Source organism: Rhinoderma darwinii, chromosome 1 (genome assembly GCF_050947455.1).
Source record: "Rhinoderma darwinii isolate aRhiDar2 chromosome 1, aRhiDar2.hap1, whole genome shotgun sequence".
In the NCBI taxonomy this organism is placed as follows: Eukaryota; Metazoa; Chordata; class Amphibia; order Anura; family Rhinodermatidae; genus Rhinoderma; species Rhinoderma darwinii.
In genome coordinates, this window is record NC_134687.1 from 500,370,890 (window position 1) to 500,385,663 (window position 14,774).

The following is a 14,774-nucleotide window of genomic DNA, read 5'->3' on the forward strand; positions in this document are numbered from 1 at the left end:
CAACAGGAGAATCTTTACTACTGATATCCCCATATTACCCATACAAGGAAATGTATGTCTAAAGTCAATTTGAAATCTATCATATTACTATATACCATGACTACTGCTGCCATGGCGTCTGCGACTTTAAGACACTAGTGCAATCCTCATGAAAAATAGCTGGCTATTCAGTCCTGCCATTATATGTGTCACGATGCAGGGTGTGGACCTACTGGGCCGTACCGCGTAGCGGGAAGGCAGCTGGCCAAACAGGTACAATACAATGTCTATAGTCCAGAAAGGGTACCTTAGGAAATGTAGACAGTAGCAGTGATTCAGCTAAGGCTCCGGCAGCAGACAGACACCAGGCGGGTGTGACACAGTAGATGCAGCGGAAGACACAACTCGACTTCAACTCTAGACGGCACAGAGGCAAGGTAGCACGGGATACAGGGTACAGGCAGCAGGAACGGGTAACACTGGGAACTGGAAAACACTAGGAGACCATTTGCAAGACAAACTTTAGGTAACACAACAACGCTCAGGCAATGATCAAGAGGGCAGAGCCCTTTTTATAGTCCAGCAGCATTCTGGGCTAATTGCAGATTCACTGCAACTGGATGCGTACTGGCCGTTTAAGGCCGTGCACGCGTGCGCGCCCTGCGGGAGACAGTCTCTGAACCAGGAAGTGAGTGCCGATGTCTCTCAGGAGGGAGATGCCGCCGAGAACTCACACGTCCATGGCCGCGTCCGTCAGAGGGTATGTCAGAACGACGGTCCACGGCCATAGACGTTACAATATGCAAAGCCATGGTGTTTAGGCAGCTTTACATTTGCTTTGTATTTTTTTACTTCTTTAATCATTGGTTATGTTTAACTATAATGTTTGGAAACTACTGATCTTTTTGTTGCTTGTTGCTTTTTCATGTAGACAATGTGCATGCTTTAAAACAAGCTCCATTCTAAAAGTCTCCTTTGCTGATAACTATTTTTGGGGTGCTGCCATTGCACATTGCTGTCTCTAATTAATCCTGTAATAGAAACATTATTAGTGCTAATGACGTCATCCTGCCATATGGTTTCCAGTTCCCTTCAATTATGAATATTTTATTATTGAGAATATTTTGTCATAGGCAGGTTTTTCCTATGTGCACAAAATTATCTCATTGACACATTGACACTTTTTTGTCACCTAGTTGATTTTGGCCTCATGATACTGTATCTGCTCCAATGATGCATCCAAGGATGTGTAAAACAACAAATGCTATTTTAAGTGCATCAACAGAACTGCATTGTGCTCACAACATTTTATAAGAAACACTAAGGAATATAAAAAAAAACAAATGCAGTTAAACTGTCTGTGATATGGCACAAAAACCTGAAATAAAACTAAACGATCTAATTGAATGTAAAAAGGCCAATTAATGTAAAAAAGAAACTGCTAAAATTGTCAAATTTCTTGATCAGCTCAAAACCCGACTGGGCTAAAAATAAGATCAGTTGCATCATGCTTCTACATTTTCCTATCCAATTAAAGTCAAAGGGGTTCAGCTTTTTTTCCTTTTAAAGAGAATGTCCATCTTTTAACACCATGTCGTTTTTAGGTCCAACATTCTGTGCTGATTAAATTCACACAGCCATAGTGTTAAATGATACAATTCTGTGTGCATGCAGTCGTCACTAGAGGGAGCTAAGCAGACCTGCTGCATACTATTATTGAGTTTAATGCATAAGTTATTTTCAGTAAGCTCCTGAGCTTCCCCTAGTGGTGACTGCAGGCAGCAATAATTTTATAATTTAAAGGTTCATTCCAGTCAAAAAAAATAAAAAATCGCCTTTTTGTAAGAGTAAGGGATTGTTCACACGCAAACTAAAAAACGTCTGAAAACACGAAGCTGTTTTGAAGCGAAAGCAGCTCCTGATTTTCAAACTCGCATTTTTCGCGGCGTATTTTACGGCCGTTTTTGGAGCTGTTTTTCAATTAAGTCAATGAAAAAATGACTCCAAAAACGTCCCGAGAAATTACCTACACTTCTTTTGACACGGCATCATTTTAACACGGCATTATTTTACACGCCGTATTTTGAAAACGACGCGTAAAATTACGCCTCGTGGGAACAGAACACCGTAATCCCATTGCAAGCAATGGCCAGATATTTGGAGGCGTAATGGTGGCGTTTTTTCAGGCGTAATTCTAGGCGTAAACTGCCCGACTTACACTACCATTCAAAAGTTTGGGGTCACCCAGACAATTTTGTGTTTTCAATGAAAACTCACACTTATATTTATCAAATGAGTTGCAAAATGACTAGAAAATATAGTCAAGAGATTGACAAGGTTAGAAATAATGATTTTTATTTGAAATAATAATTTTCTCCTTCAAACTTTGCTTTCGTCAAAGAATGCTCCATTTGCAGCAATTACAGCATTGCAGATCTTTGGCATTCTAGCTGTTAATTTGTTGAGGTAATCGGGAGAAATTTCACCCCATGCTTCCAGAAGCCCCTCCCACAAGTTGGATTGGCTTGATGGGCACTTCTTGCGTACCATACGGTCAAGCTGCTCCCACAACAGCTCTATGGGGTTGAGATCTGGTGACTGCGCTGGCCACTCCATTACAGATAGAATACCAGCTGCCTGCTTCTTCCCTAAATAGTTCTTGCATAATTTGGAGGTGTGCTTTGGGTCATTGTCCTGTTGTAGGATGAAATTGGCTCCAATCAAGCGCTGTCCACAGGGTATCGCATGGCATTGCAAAATGGAGTGATAGCCTTCCTTATTCAAAATCCCTTTTACCTTGTACAAATCTCCCACTTTACCAGCACCAAAGCAACCCCAGACCATCACATTACCTCCACCATGCTTGATAGATGGCGTCAGGCACTCTTCCAGCATCTTTTCAGTTGTTCTGCGTCTCACAAATGTTCTTCTGTGTGATCCAAACACCTCAAACTTCGATTCGTCTGTCCATAACACTTTTTTCCAATCTTCCTCTGTCCAATGTCTGTGTGCTTTTGCCCATATTAATCTTTTCCTTTTATTAGCCAGTCTCAGATATGGCTTTTTCTTTGCCACTCTGCCCTGAATGCCAGCATCCCGGAGTCGCCTCTTCACTGTAGACGTTGACACTGGCGTTTTGTGGGTACTATTTAATGAAGCTGCCAGTTGAGGACCTCTGAGGCGTCTATTTCTCAAACTAGAGACTCTAATGTACTTGTCTTTTTGCTCAGTTGTGCAGTGGGGCCTTCCACTTCTCTTTCTACTCTGGTTAGAGCCTGTGTGTGCTGTCCTCTGAAGGGAGTAGTACACACCGTTGTATTAAATCTTCAGTTTCTTGGCAATTTCTCGCATGGAATAGCCTTCATTTCTAAGAACAAGAATAGACTGTCGAGTTTCACATGAAAGCTCTCTTTATCTAGCCATTTTGAGAGTTTAATCGAACCCACAAATGTAATGCTCCAGATTCTCAACTAGCTCAAAGGAAGGTCAGTTTTATAGCTCCTCTAAACAGCAAAACTGTTTACAACGGTGCTAACATAATTGCACAAGGGTTTTCAAGTGTTTTCTAATCATCCATTAGCCTTCTAACACAGTTAGCAAACACAATGTACCATTAGAACACTGGAGTGATGGTTGCTGGAAATGGGCCTCTATACACCTATTTAGATATTGCATTAAAAACCAGACGTTTGCAGCTAGATTAGTCATTTAGCACATTAACAATGTATAGAGTTTATTTCTGATTAATTTAATGTTATCTTCATTGAAAAAAACTGTGCTTTTCTTTCAAAAGTAAGGAAATTTCTAAGTGACCCTAAACTTTTGAACGGTAGTGTACGTCTGAAACCACTGCATGTGAACATACGCTCATGGAGCTATGCAAGACCCCAAATTTACCTGAATAGTGCCATTACAGAGATCTCCTACTAGGCCGCAGCTGAAGCCTGTGCTACCATAATAATAGAGCACTGCTGTCCTGAGCCAATTGGGAGTCAGTATCTGAAATATACCCAAACAGAATTATATAATTTTACAATAATGACTACTCCCCTGCGGGATACTAATAGGCCACCAGTGATAATAGGGCATGGATAATGTTAAGATGTAGAAATCCCTCATGTTTTTGGTCTCGTTTATAACAGCCAGTTACTTTTTACTAGGCTGGCAGGGGCTTGGTTGTGTGCACCCACCCACTGATATCTATGAAAGGAGAAGGAATTAACATGCAGCTGACTCAAAGTCATGGAGTCATGGAGATAGCAGCCACTTGATGCAGCAACGTAGAAAATATGGGACGTACAAAAATAACAGATGCTGCATAGTCATGCGTACATATAAATTGTAAACTTTATTCAGGTAATACATTTAAAACATTATATCCAAACTGGAGGAAACTCCACACATGGAGTAGATGGATACAACAGTCATGTGTACAAAACCCAAAAAGAAATAAATAAGATATATATATATATATATATATATATATATATATATGTATATATATATGTATATATATATATATAATATATATATATATATATATATATATATATATATATATATATATATATATATATATATATATATATATAGTAAAAGAAAGAAGCAGCACTCAAAGATAAATTCCAAAATGGGTATAGGTGCCCGGCAGGTAATCCTGATCCAAGGATTGTAAATGTGTATAGAAAGAAATCCCGCAGCACTCCGGTATGGCAATTAAAGGTGATTTATTTCAAACAACAAACAGGATGCAACATTTCTGTCCAACCTTGGGACCTTTTTCAAGCATGGTGCCACATTGATAACAGTGATATAAATATCATGTGTATCATTTACATAATGAACCATCAATATAGTGTTGTACAAGTTTTACAATCCATAAGAGTACATAATAAACTCAGTTCATTAAATGTGTTTGCAATAGCAGTGTACATGTGATAAATACATAACATAAAAAAAACATATTCCGACATTAAATAAAAACATATATGCTTGATTACTATATAATCAAACATGCAAAAACATGTGTTTGAATTAGGACATTAGGGCCACTCACCAATCAGGACTGTAGTGTGTAATTCATAGTGGTACACTATCTTAGAACCATACTCTTGTTAATTGCACGGCGTTCCTGTTAACTCAGTGCGCATGTCAGTAATCTTTGACCTTGAAGTGAGTCGTTGCTATGCAACCACATGATACACAAGTCACTGCACAGGCACCGGAAGTGCTAAGTATCGTAGCAACTATTTTTGTATGAAAAACTGATCCTCATACTTTCAAAAAATAGGAAAATTCGGCTCTAAGGGAGAGGATAATCATCCTTGTGTATATTATAACTGTTAATCCATAGAAAAAGAAGAAACATAAGAAACATAAGAGATACCATTCTGAGCTTGCATGCACAGATTACATGTTCGCTGCAAATATTTACAACGAATTGTCCCACGCGTGGACTCGGGATTCCCGACTCACCATTACGTGATTCGTGGTACCCAAAGTCAGGACCCGTATGTTAACTTGTCACATTTTCATGTGTCAGGTCAACTTATACAGTACCCTATACATCATGTATCGGGACAGAGAGTCCGTTTATAAAGCAATTAAACTAGACTGTAGCTCATAACTTGCGTTAAGCTGACATTTGAGTCAATATTTTTCTTCTATTTTCTAATTAAATAAATCACCTTTATTTGCCATACCAGAGTGCTGTGGGATTTCCTTTTATGTATATATAAACACAAATGAACACAGCACTCCAACATACCTATATATCAGGCCACGTGCTCGTTACCAGGGGATGAATCAATTCCCCAACTTGAGTATGACGCAACAATAGAACGTAGTAACGGCACCAGGACTTCAGAGTAGATGAAACAGGGTGGATTTATTCACCTCAAGTAAGCGACGTTTCGGTTCAACAGAGAACCTTTCTGAAGCTATAACATACTGCACACAGTGTCAAGTATAATAAAGAAGTACATACAGTAATTCACAAAAACACAATTTGATGTACAGTTTACATAAAACACATATAAATATGATTCCCAACATATATCAAAGGCTGTTTTTTTAAAGTGCAAACATTCCATGATGAATTCATATATAAAATACATTATACAAAAATCGTGGACAGTGATTAAATTAGCAATTAGACTGATTTAGAGAGGTGCAGAGGCCAATTAAAAGTATATAAATACACAAAACTTACAGTTAATAGTATAACATCGATACCAGACCTATCCAGCAAATAGCGTATGCGCGCATCTATTGCGCATGCTCGAAGATACTCGTTTACGCATGCACAGAATGACTGGAACGCAAGCTCCATCTTTGCGAATGCGCAATAGTGATCTTCCTGTCATATGCGTTCCACTGGATTGAACTTCCGGTTTGGACGCCATCTTCGAGCATGCGCAGTAGATGCGCGCGGACGCTACATGCTGGATAGGTCTGGTATCGATGTTATACTATTAACTGTTAGTTTTGTGTATTACATTCAATTGGCCTCTGCACCTCTCTGAATCAGTCTGTCACTAAGGGTCTGTGGACCCACTGGGCCATACTGCCTTGGCGGTAAGGCAGCTGGCCAACAGGGCGCAGGTCAATGTCTATAGTTCGTATAGGTACCTGTGGCAGCTCGGACAGCAGCAGGGTAAGCTCGGCTGGGACTAGGCAGCAGGAAGACGTCAGGCTAGATGAAGCAGGTCAGACGTGGAATACAGCACGACACGACTTTGGCACAGCACAGTGCTAGACAAGGATAGAATGGAATGCAAGGAACAGGAAAACACTAGGAGGCCATCACATAGACAAAAATAGGAAACATCAACAACGCTCAGGCATAGAAGCAGGGGTCTGGAGCCCTCTAATAATCCAGGGTACTCACGGGTTAAAGTTCATCAGAAGTCACCCTACGGGATCCGGCTGAGGTGAGTGGACGCGAGCGGTGGCGTCTCCTGAGGAGGAGGCTAGGGCCAGCGCTCGCCGACTCGTGGCTGCGGCTGTCAGGAGGAGATTGGAGCTGACGGCCCACAGCCACAGACATTACACATCCTAATTGCTAATTTAATCACTGTCCACGATTTTTGTATACCGTATTTCCATGTATAATGTATTTTATATATGAATTCATCATGGAATGTTTGCACTTATATAGGTTGGGAATCATACTTATATATGTGTTTTATGTAAACTGTACATCAAAATAGTTTTTTTGTGAATTACTGTATGTACTTCCTATTTATACTTGACACTGTGTGCTGTATGTGGTAGCTTGAGAAAGGTTCTCTGTTGAACCGAAACGTCACTCACTGGAGGTGAATAAATCCACCCTGTTTCATCTACTCTGAAGTCCTGGTGCCATTACTACGTTCTATGGTTGCTTTATACTCAAGTTGGGGAATTGATTCATCCCCTGGTAACGAGCACATGGCCTGATATATAGGTATGTTGGAGTGCTGTGTTCATTTGTACAGGACTGTGTTTGTTGAATCGGAACACGTGCACCCACTATAAAATTATGTCTACTGAAGATGATGTGGATTTAGGTGTGATTACACCTCAAGTTTTTACTTATACCAGAGAGGACGCTGACCGTATCCTCCAGGGTCTATCTGGAGATAGAAAAAATAGGAGGGTTCCTCCAGCTCACCTTGTTGTAGATGTATGAAGTCGTTCACGCACGGATCCCCTTGTCGGCACACGTACAAGCATAGGAAAAAGGCAAAAATTGGATCCAGCGTTGAGTTTTTAGTCTGTTTAAAATAGGAATCTTCTTCCAAGTTTTATTGACAAAAGGATAAAAAACAAGTGTGGTGAAATAAGATTATTTCCCAAGTACAAATAGAGGGATGATAAAGCAGTGTGAGCGGTGTTTTTTATCCTTTTGTCAATAAAACTTGGAAGAAGATTCCTATTTTAAACAGACTAAAAACTCAACGCTGGATCCAATTTTTGCCTTTTTCCTCTATCTGGAGATGTTACCTTCCTAAGTGTGCCCACTGTTGAGAATGTGAGGAGAAAATGGGAAGCAGACTCCAAAAGATTGATTTCTCTTGAACTGCATCTATCAACCCTTGGAGAATACTATAGATGTTTTCGTATTCCACGTGGTATGCGTTCACACCTGAGACCCAATCTCTTTCCTGTAAATGTGGCATTTAAGGAGAGATTTGACGCTTTCTCTAACAAAAACTCTCAGGATCTCCTGTTACTGAATATTGATGTCACGAGGGGTTTGTGGACCCACTGGGCCGTACCGTCTTGGCGGTAAGGCAGCTGGCCAACAGGACGCAGGTCAAAGTCTATAGTTCGTATAGGGTACCTGTGGCAGCTCAGATAGTAGCGAGGCAGGCTAGGCAGGAACTTGGCAGCAGGTGGACGACAGGTGTGGAGAGGCAGGTCAGGCGTAGAATACAGCACAGCACGGCTGCAGCAAGCACAACACTAGATTCAGGATACAGGAACAGGAAACAGGAACAGGAAAACACTGGGAACAGGAAACACTAGGGGGCCATTTGCAAGACAGACTAGGGATACAACAACAAAGCTCAGGCATAGAACTAGGGGGCTGGACCCCTCTTATAGTCCAGAGTACTCCCAGGTCAGAGGTCAGGAACGAGGTCCGGTGCGCGATCCCTTGGCGTCCTTCAACCTTGGCGTTGGAGGAGAGAAGACACCACAGCTCCAGGCGCACAGTTGACTTTGCAGCAGCATCACCATGTGCAGGTAAGCATAGTAAACTCCCTAGAGACGAGCATATTAACCTTTTGGACGCCTTTCAGCCGATGTATCTTCTTTGTCCGACGACAAGGTTGAAGGACCTGTGGGTGACGTCACGCTGTGTGTCTTTAGTGAAAGAAGTTGGGTGGGAACGATGAGAAGTGTATGATGCTGACTCATCAGCGTCATACACTTCTATTCACAATGCCCAGTTGGTAAAAACACAATACACGCCCAGTTGGTAAAAACACAATACACGCCAAGCTGGTAATACGAGAAAACACACCCAGTTGTCCACTGAAAAGCTCATTTACATAAATATAAAATTGCTCATAACTTGGGCAAAAATGATAGTTTTTCAAAAAAAAACAAAACTTTGCTGTTATCTACATTGCAGCGCCCATCACATTCAATAGGAGATAGGGATTTGATAATCTGGTGACAGAGCCTCTTTAAGGCATACTTTTCTGAACAACCTAAATATCAATTTGCAAATAATATACCTGTTGATTTAACCAATGAGAAGTTCCATCTTAGTGACTATGGGTTATTTAATAAGAGTAGATTTCAGCCCGCCCCCCAGACCATTCATGCTGTTGAAACCTATATTTCATTTGTTAAAAATCAGGTTGATTCTTTGAAAAAAATGCAAAGTAGACAGTATATCCATAGAAACCTGACACGTGCTGAACATTTGGCACTTAAAGAATTGGTGCCTTTACTACGTTCTATGGTTGCTTTATACTCAAGTTGGGGAATTGATTCATCCCCTGGTAACGAGCACATGGCCTGATATATAGGTATGTTGGAGTGCTGTGTTCATTTGTACTGGACTGTGTTTGTTGAATCGGAATACGTGCACCCACTATAAAATTATGTCTACTGAAGATGATGTGGAATTAGGTGTGATTACACCTCAAGTTTTTACTTATACCAGAGAGGACGCTGACCGTATCCTCCAGGGTCTGTCTGGTGATGTTACCTTCCTAAGTGTACCCACTGTTGAGAATGTGAGGAGAATATGGGAAGCAGACTCCAAAAGATTGATTTCTCTTGAACTGCATCTATCAACCCTTGGAGAATACTATAGATGTCTTCGTATTCCACGTGGTATGCGTTCACACCTGAGACCCAATCTCTTTCCTGTAAATGTGGCATTTAAGGAGAGATTTGACGCTTTCTCTAACAAAAACTCTCAGGATCTCCTGTTACTGAATATTGATGTCACGAGGGGTTCGTGGACCCACTGGGCCGTACCATCTTGGCGGTAAGGCAGCTGGCCAACAGGACGCAGGTCAAAGTCTATAGTTCGTATAGGGTACCTGTGGCAGCTCAGATAGTAGCGAGGCAGGCTAGGCAGAAACTTGGCAGCAGGTGGACGACAGGTGTGGAGAGCCAGGTCAGGCGTAGAATACAGCACAGCACGGCTGCAGCAAGCACAACACTAGATTCAGGATACAGGAACAGGAAACAGGAAAACACTGGGAGCAGGAAACACTAGGGGCCATTTGCAAGACAGACTAGGGATACAACAACAAAGCTCAGGCATAGAACTAGGGGGCTGGACCCCTCTTATAGTCCAGAGTACTCCCAGGTCAGAGGTCAGGAACGAGGTCCGGTGCGCGATCCCTTGGCGTCCTTCAACCTTGGCGTCGGAGGAGAGAAGACAGCACAGCTCCAGGCGTACAGTTGAATTTGCAGCAGCATCACCATGTGCAGGTAAGCATAGTAAACTCCCTAGAGACGAGCATATTAACCTTTTGGACGCCTTTCAGCCGATGTATCTTCTTTGTCCGACGACAAGGTTGAAGGACCTGTGGGTGACGTCACGCTGTGTGTCTTTAGTGAAAGAAGCTGGGTGGGAACGATGAGAAGTGTATGATGCTGATTCATCAGCGTCATACACTTCTATTCACAACGCCCAGTTGGTAAAAACACAATACACGCCCAGTTGGTAAAAACACAATGCACGCCAAGTTGGTAATACGAGAAAACACGCCCAGTTGTCCACTGAAAAGCTAATTTACATAAATATAAAATTGCTCATAACTTGGGCAGAAATTATCGTTTAAAAAAAAAACAAAAAAACTTTGCTGTTATCTACATTGCAGCGCCCATCACATTCAATAGGAGATAGTGATTGGATAATCTGGTGACAGAGCCTCTTTAAGGCATACTTTTCTGAACAACCTAAATATCAATTTGCAAATAATATACCTGTTGATTTAACCAATGAGAAGTTCCATCTTAGTGACTATGGGTTATTTAATAAGAGTAGATTTCAGCCCGCCCCCCAGACCATTCATGCTGTTGAAACCTATATTTCATTTGTTAAAAATCAGGTTGATTCTTTGAAAAAAATGCAAAGTAGACAGTATATCCATAGAAACCTGACACGTGCTGAACATTTGGCACTTAAAGAATTGATAGACAACAGTGATCTGACGATCAAACCGGTGGATAAGGGAGGTGCCATAGTTGTCATGGACACCTCCCTCTATCTACAGGAAATGGAAAGTCAGCTTAATGAAACTAATGTCTTTGCATTGCTCTCAGGGGATTCTAAGTTCACATATCTCAGTGAGCTGGACACCCTGATCACCAAAGCATTTAAGAACAAAATTATTGATAAAGATCTGTGTGAATTTTTACAGGTTAAATTTCCTGTTACCCCTGTACTATATCTTCTGCCGAAGATTCATAAGGATCCCATTAGGCCCCCTGGGCGTCCCATTGTGTCAGGGAGTGATTCTTTGTTTGTTCCCGCAGCAATGTTTATAGATAAAATCTTAAGTCAGTTTGCCATTGGTATGGACTCTCACATCAGGGACACCTCGGACTTCCTGGTCAGGATCCATGATCTTATGATCCCTGACCAGTCGGTCCTGGTTCCCCTTGATGTGGGAAGTCTCTATACTTCAATTGACCATCGGGAGGGCATCGGTGCCTCACTTTTACATCTGGAGAAGTCAGGGTTCTCTGATGAAAAAATTGGATTCATCAGATCACTCTTGGAGTTCATCCTTATGAAGAATTATTTTTTGGCAGGGGACAGATTCTATTTGCAGAAGAGAGGGACAGCAATAGGGTCTAATACGGCACCTACATATGCAAATATCTTTATGCGGTGGATTGAGGAGGGCCTCGTCTATGTACCCCACCACTTCGGTCAAGTGCTGCGGTGGTGGCGGTACATAGACGATGTCTTCCTCATCTGGACCGGTTCAATAAGTCAATTAAAAGACTTTGTAACATTTCTGAATGGTTTGAATCCTACAATTAAATTCACTATGTCTTATTCTACCGTATCTATTGAATTTCTGGATACACGGATCTCAATATCTGGTAATAATCTAATTTCTGATCTTTAAAAAAAAAAAAGAACAGAAATAATCTCTTACATTACACCAGTGGACATCCGAGGACAATGTTAAAATAATTGCCCTTTAGTCCGTTTATCAGAGTCACGAGGGTGGTAAATCAAGAAGACAAACTATCCTCACGGCTTGATCAAATGTGCAAAAAAAATTTGATAGGGGGTATCCCAATAACATTCTAGAGATCAGTAGATGAAGGGTTGAGATGTTTGACAGACAGGACCTTTTGACTGGGAATCTAACTAAGGAAAAGAAGGTTTGTTTACCCTTTGTTTCTACCTTTTCCACAATGAGCTCACAAATTGGTGACATTCTGAGGAAGGACTGGAATGTATTGAGTAGAGCCTTTCCAAAAATAGTTGAGTTCCAGGAGAGACCTATGATGGCCTATAGAAGGGATAAAACAATCAAATATAGTGTAGTCAAGGCTGATATTGGGTCAAACTGGAAGAGCCAAACTTTTCTGGCCCCTCCGAAACAGGGATGTTACCCATGCCTAGGATGTAACATCTGTAATAATATGATCAAGGGTAGCTCCTTCAATCATCCACAAACTGATAGATTAATTAACATCAAGGGTTTCTTCACATGTCAATCATCATTTGTTATCTACATGTTGAGCTGCCGCTGTGGTCTTCACTATGTGGGTGAGACCACAACAGAAGTGTATCGCAGGATGAGAAATCATAAATCCAATATTAACACAAAGACACAGGATTTACCAGTGTCAAGACACTTTTTGTAAAAAAAACATGGTGTGTCGCAATTAAAATTTAGAATCACAGATTCAGTACCCCAAATTAGACGTGGCGGTGATAGAGGGTTGGCCCTTAAAAGAAAGGAGTTGGAATGGATATACAGGTTGGAAACCATGTCTCCCAAGGGGTTGAGTACCCTTGTGGCCCACATATTTAGAACGGTGGGGGGTAACTTGCCTCGATACTTGAGGGTTGTTATCGGTGGGTTCTCAAAGGTATAGTTTGTTCCTTGTATATGTATAATTTAGGGTCTAATTTGGACTGTATTTACATATATTTTATCCAATTCTACTGTGTTTGTGCTTATAAATACTGTATATTCATTTTCTTCCGTTTTTTCTATATTCTTTAGACACATAGCTCTGTGTGAAGCAATTTGAGGGCTGTCGGAAAGTAGTAGAGGCCCATTCTCTGGGATCGTAATGTCCAGAGTAGAAAGATGTACACTGGTTCTTCAAAAAAATTTTTTCCAGAATACAGCGATGTAGTGTATTGTGTTTCTTTATATCTTGGATTATAAAGTTGTAGTGAATTATACAGTAGAGTACCCCTTTCATTTGAACTATGTTCCATATAAGTAAAGTGAGCTCCCTTTTTCTAAATAAAAAATGCATATTGATCGCATTTGAAATATACGTCTATCCCTTGATCTTTTGGGTTTGGGTTTATTTGATATCCCTGGTTGGGATGATATTATCCCCGGCAATTGTTAGAGCTCATTATGTCCGGATGGTGACTACAGTCACATGTGACAATATATTAGGATATCCTCCTTTTTTGATATATGGTAGTTCTTTAGTTAGGGTCATATAATTGCTGGTTGTCTGCCCCTTTTGGGTCCATGCCATTTGTTGCATCAATTTAGATGCTGTTCTGTGCATATATTCAAGTTTGCAGACTTCTCTACCTACAAAACTCCTCATTTCTCTGTTTACGCATGCGCAGAATGACTGGAACGCAAGCTCCGTCTTTGCGCATGCGCAATAGTGATCTTCCTGTCATATGCGTTCCACTGGATTGAACTTCCGGTTTGGACCCCATCTTCAAGCATGCGCAGTATATGTGCGCGAACGCTACATGCTGGATAGGTCTGGTATCGATTTTATACTATTAACTGTAAGTTTTGTGTATTTATATACATTTAATTGGCCTCTGCACCTCTCTGTATCAGCCTAATTGCTAATTTAATCACTGTCCACGATTTTTGTATACTGTATTTCTATGTATAATGTATTTTATATATGAATTCATCATGGAATGCCTGCACTTAAAAAAAACAGCCTTTGATATAGGTTGGGAATCATATTTATATATGTGTTTTATGTAAACTGTACATCAAATCGATGTTTTTGTGAATTACTGTATGTACTTCCTATTTATACTTGACACTGTGTGCAGTATGTCGTATCCCTGTTGAACCGAAACGTCGCTCACTTGAGGTGAATAGATCCACCCTGTTTCATCTACTCTGAAGTCCTGGTGCCGTTACTATGTCCTATGGTTGCTTTCTATATATATATATATATATATATATATATATATATATATATATTAGTCCTTCTCAATGAATTAGAATATCAATAAAAACTTTATTTATTTCAGTAATTCAATTCAAAAAGTGAAGCTCATATATTATATAGATTCATTACACACAGAGTGATCTATTTCCAGCATTTTTTTTCTTTTAATGTTGATGATTATGGATGACAGTTAATGAAAACCCAAAATTTTGTGTCTCAGAAAATTAGAATATTATATAAACCCAATTTCAAAAATGATTTTTAATACCGAAATGTTGGCCTACTGAAATCTATGTACAGTATATGCACTCAATACTTGGTTGGGGATCCTTTTGCATGAATTACTGCATCAATGCGGCGTGGCATGGAGGCGTTAAGCCTGTGGCACTGCTGAGGTGTTATGGAAGCCGAGGTTG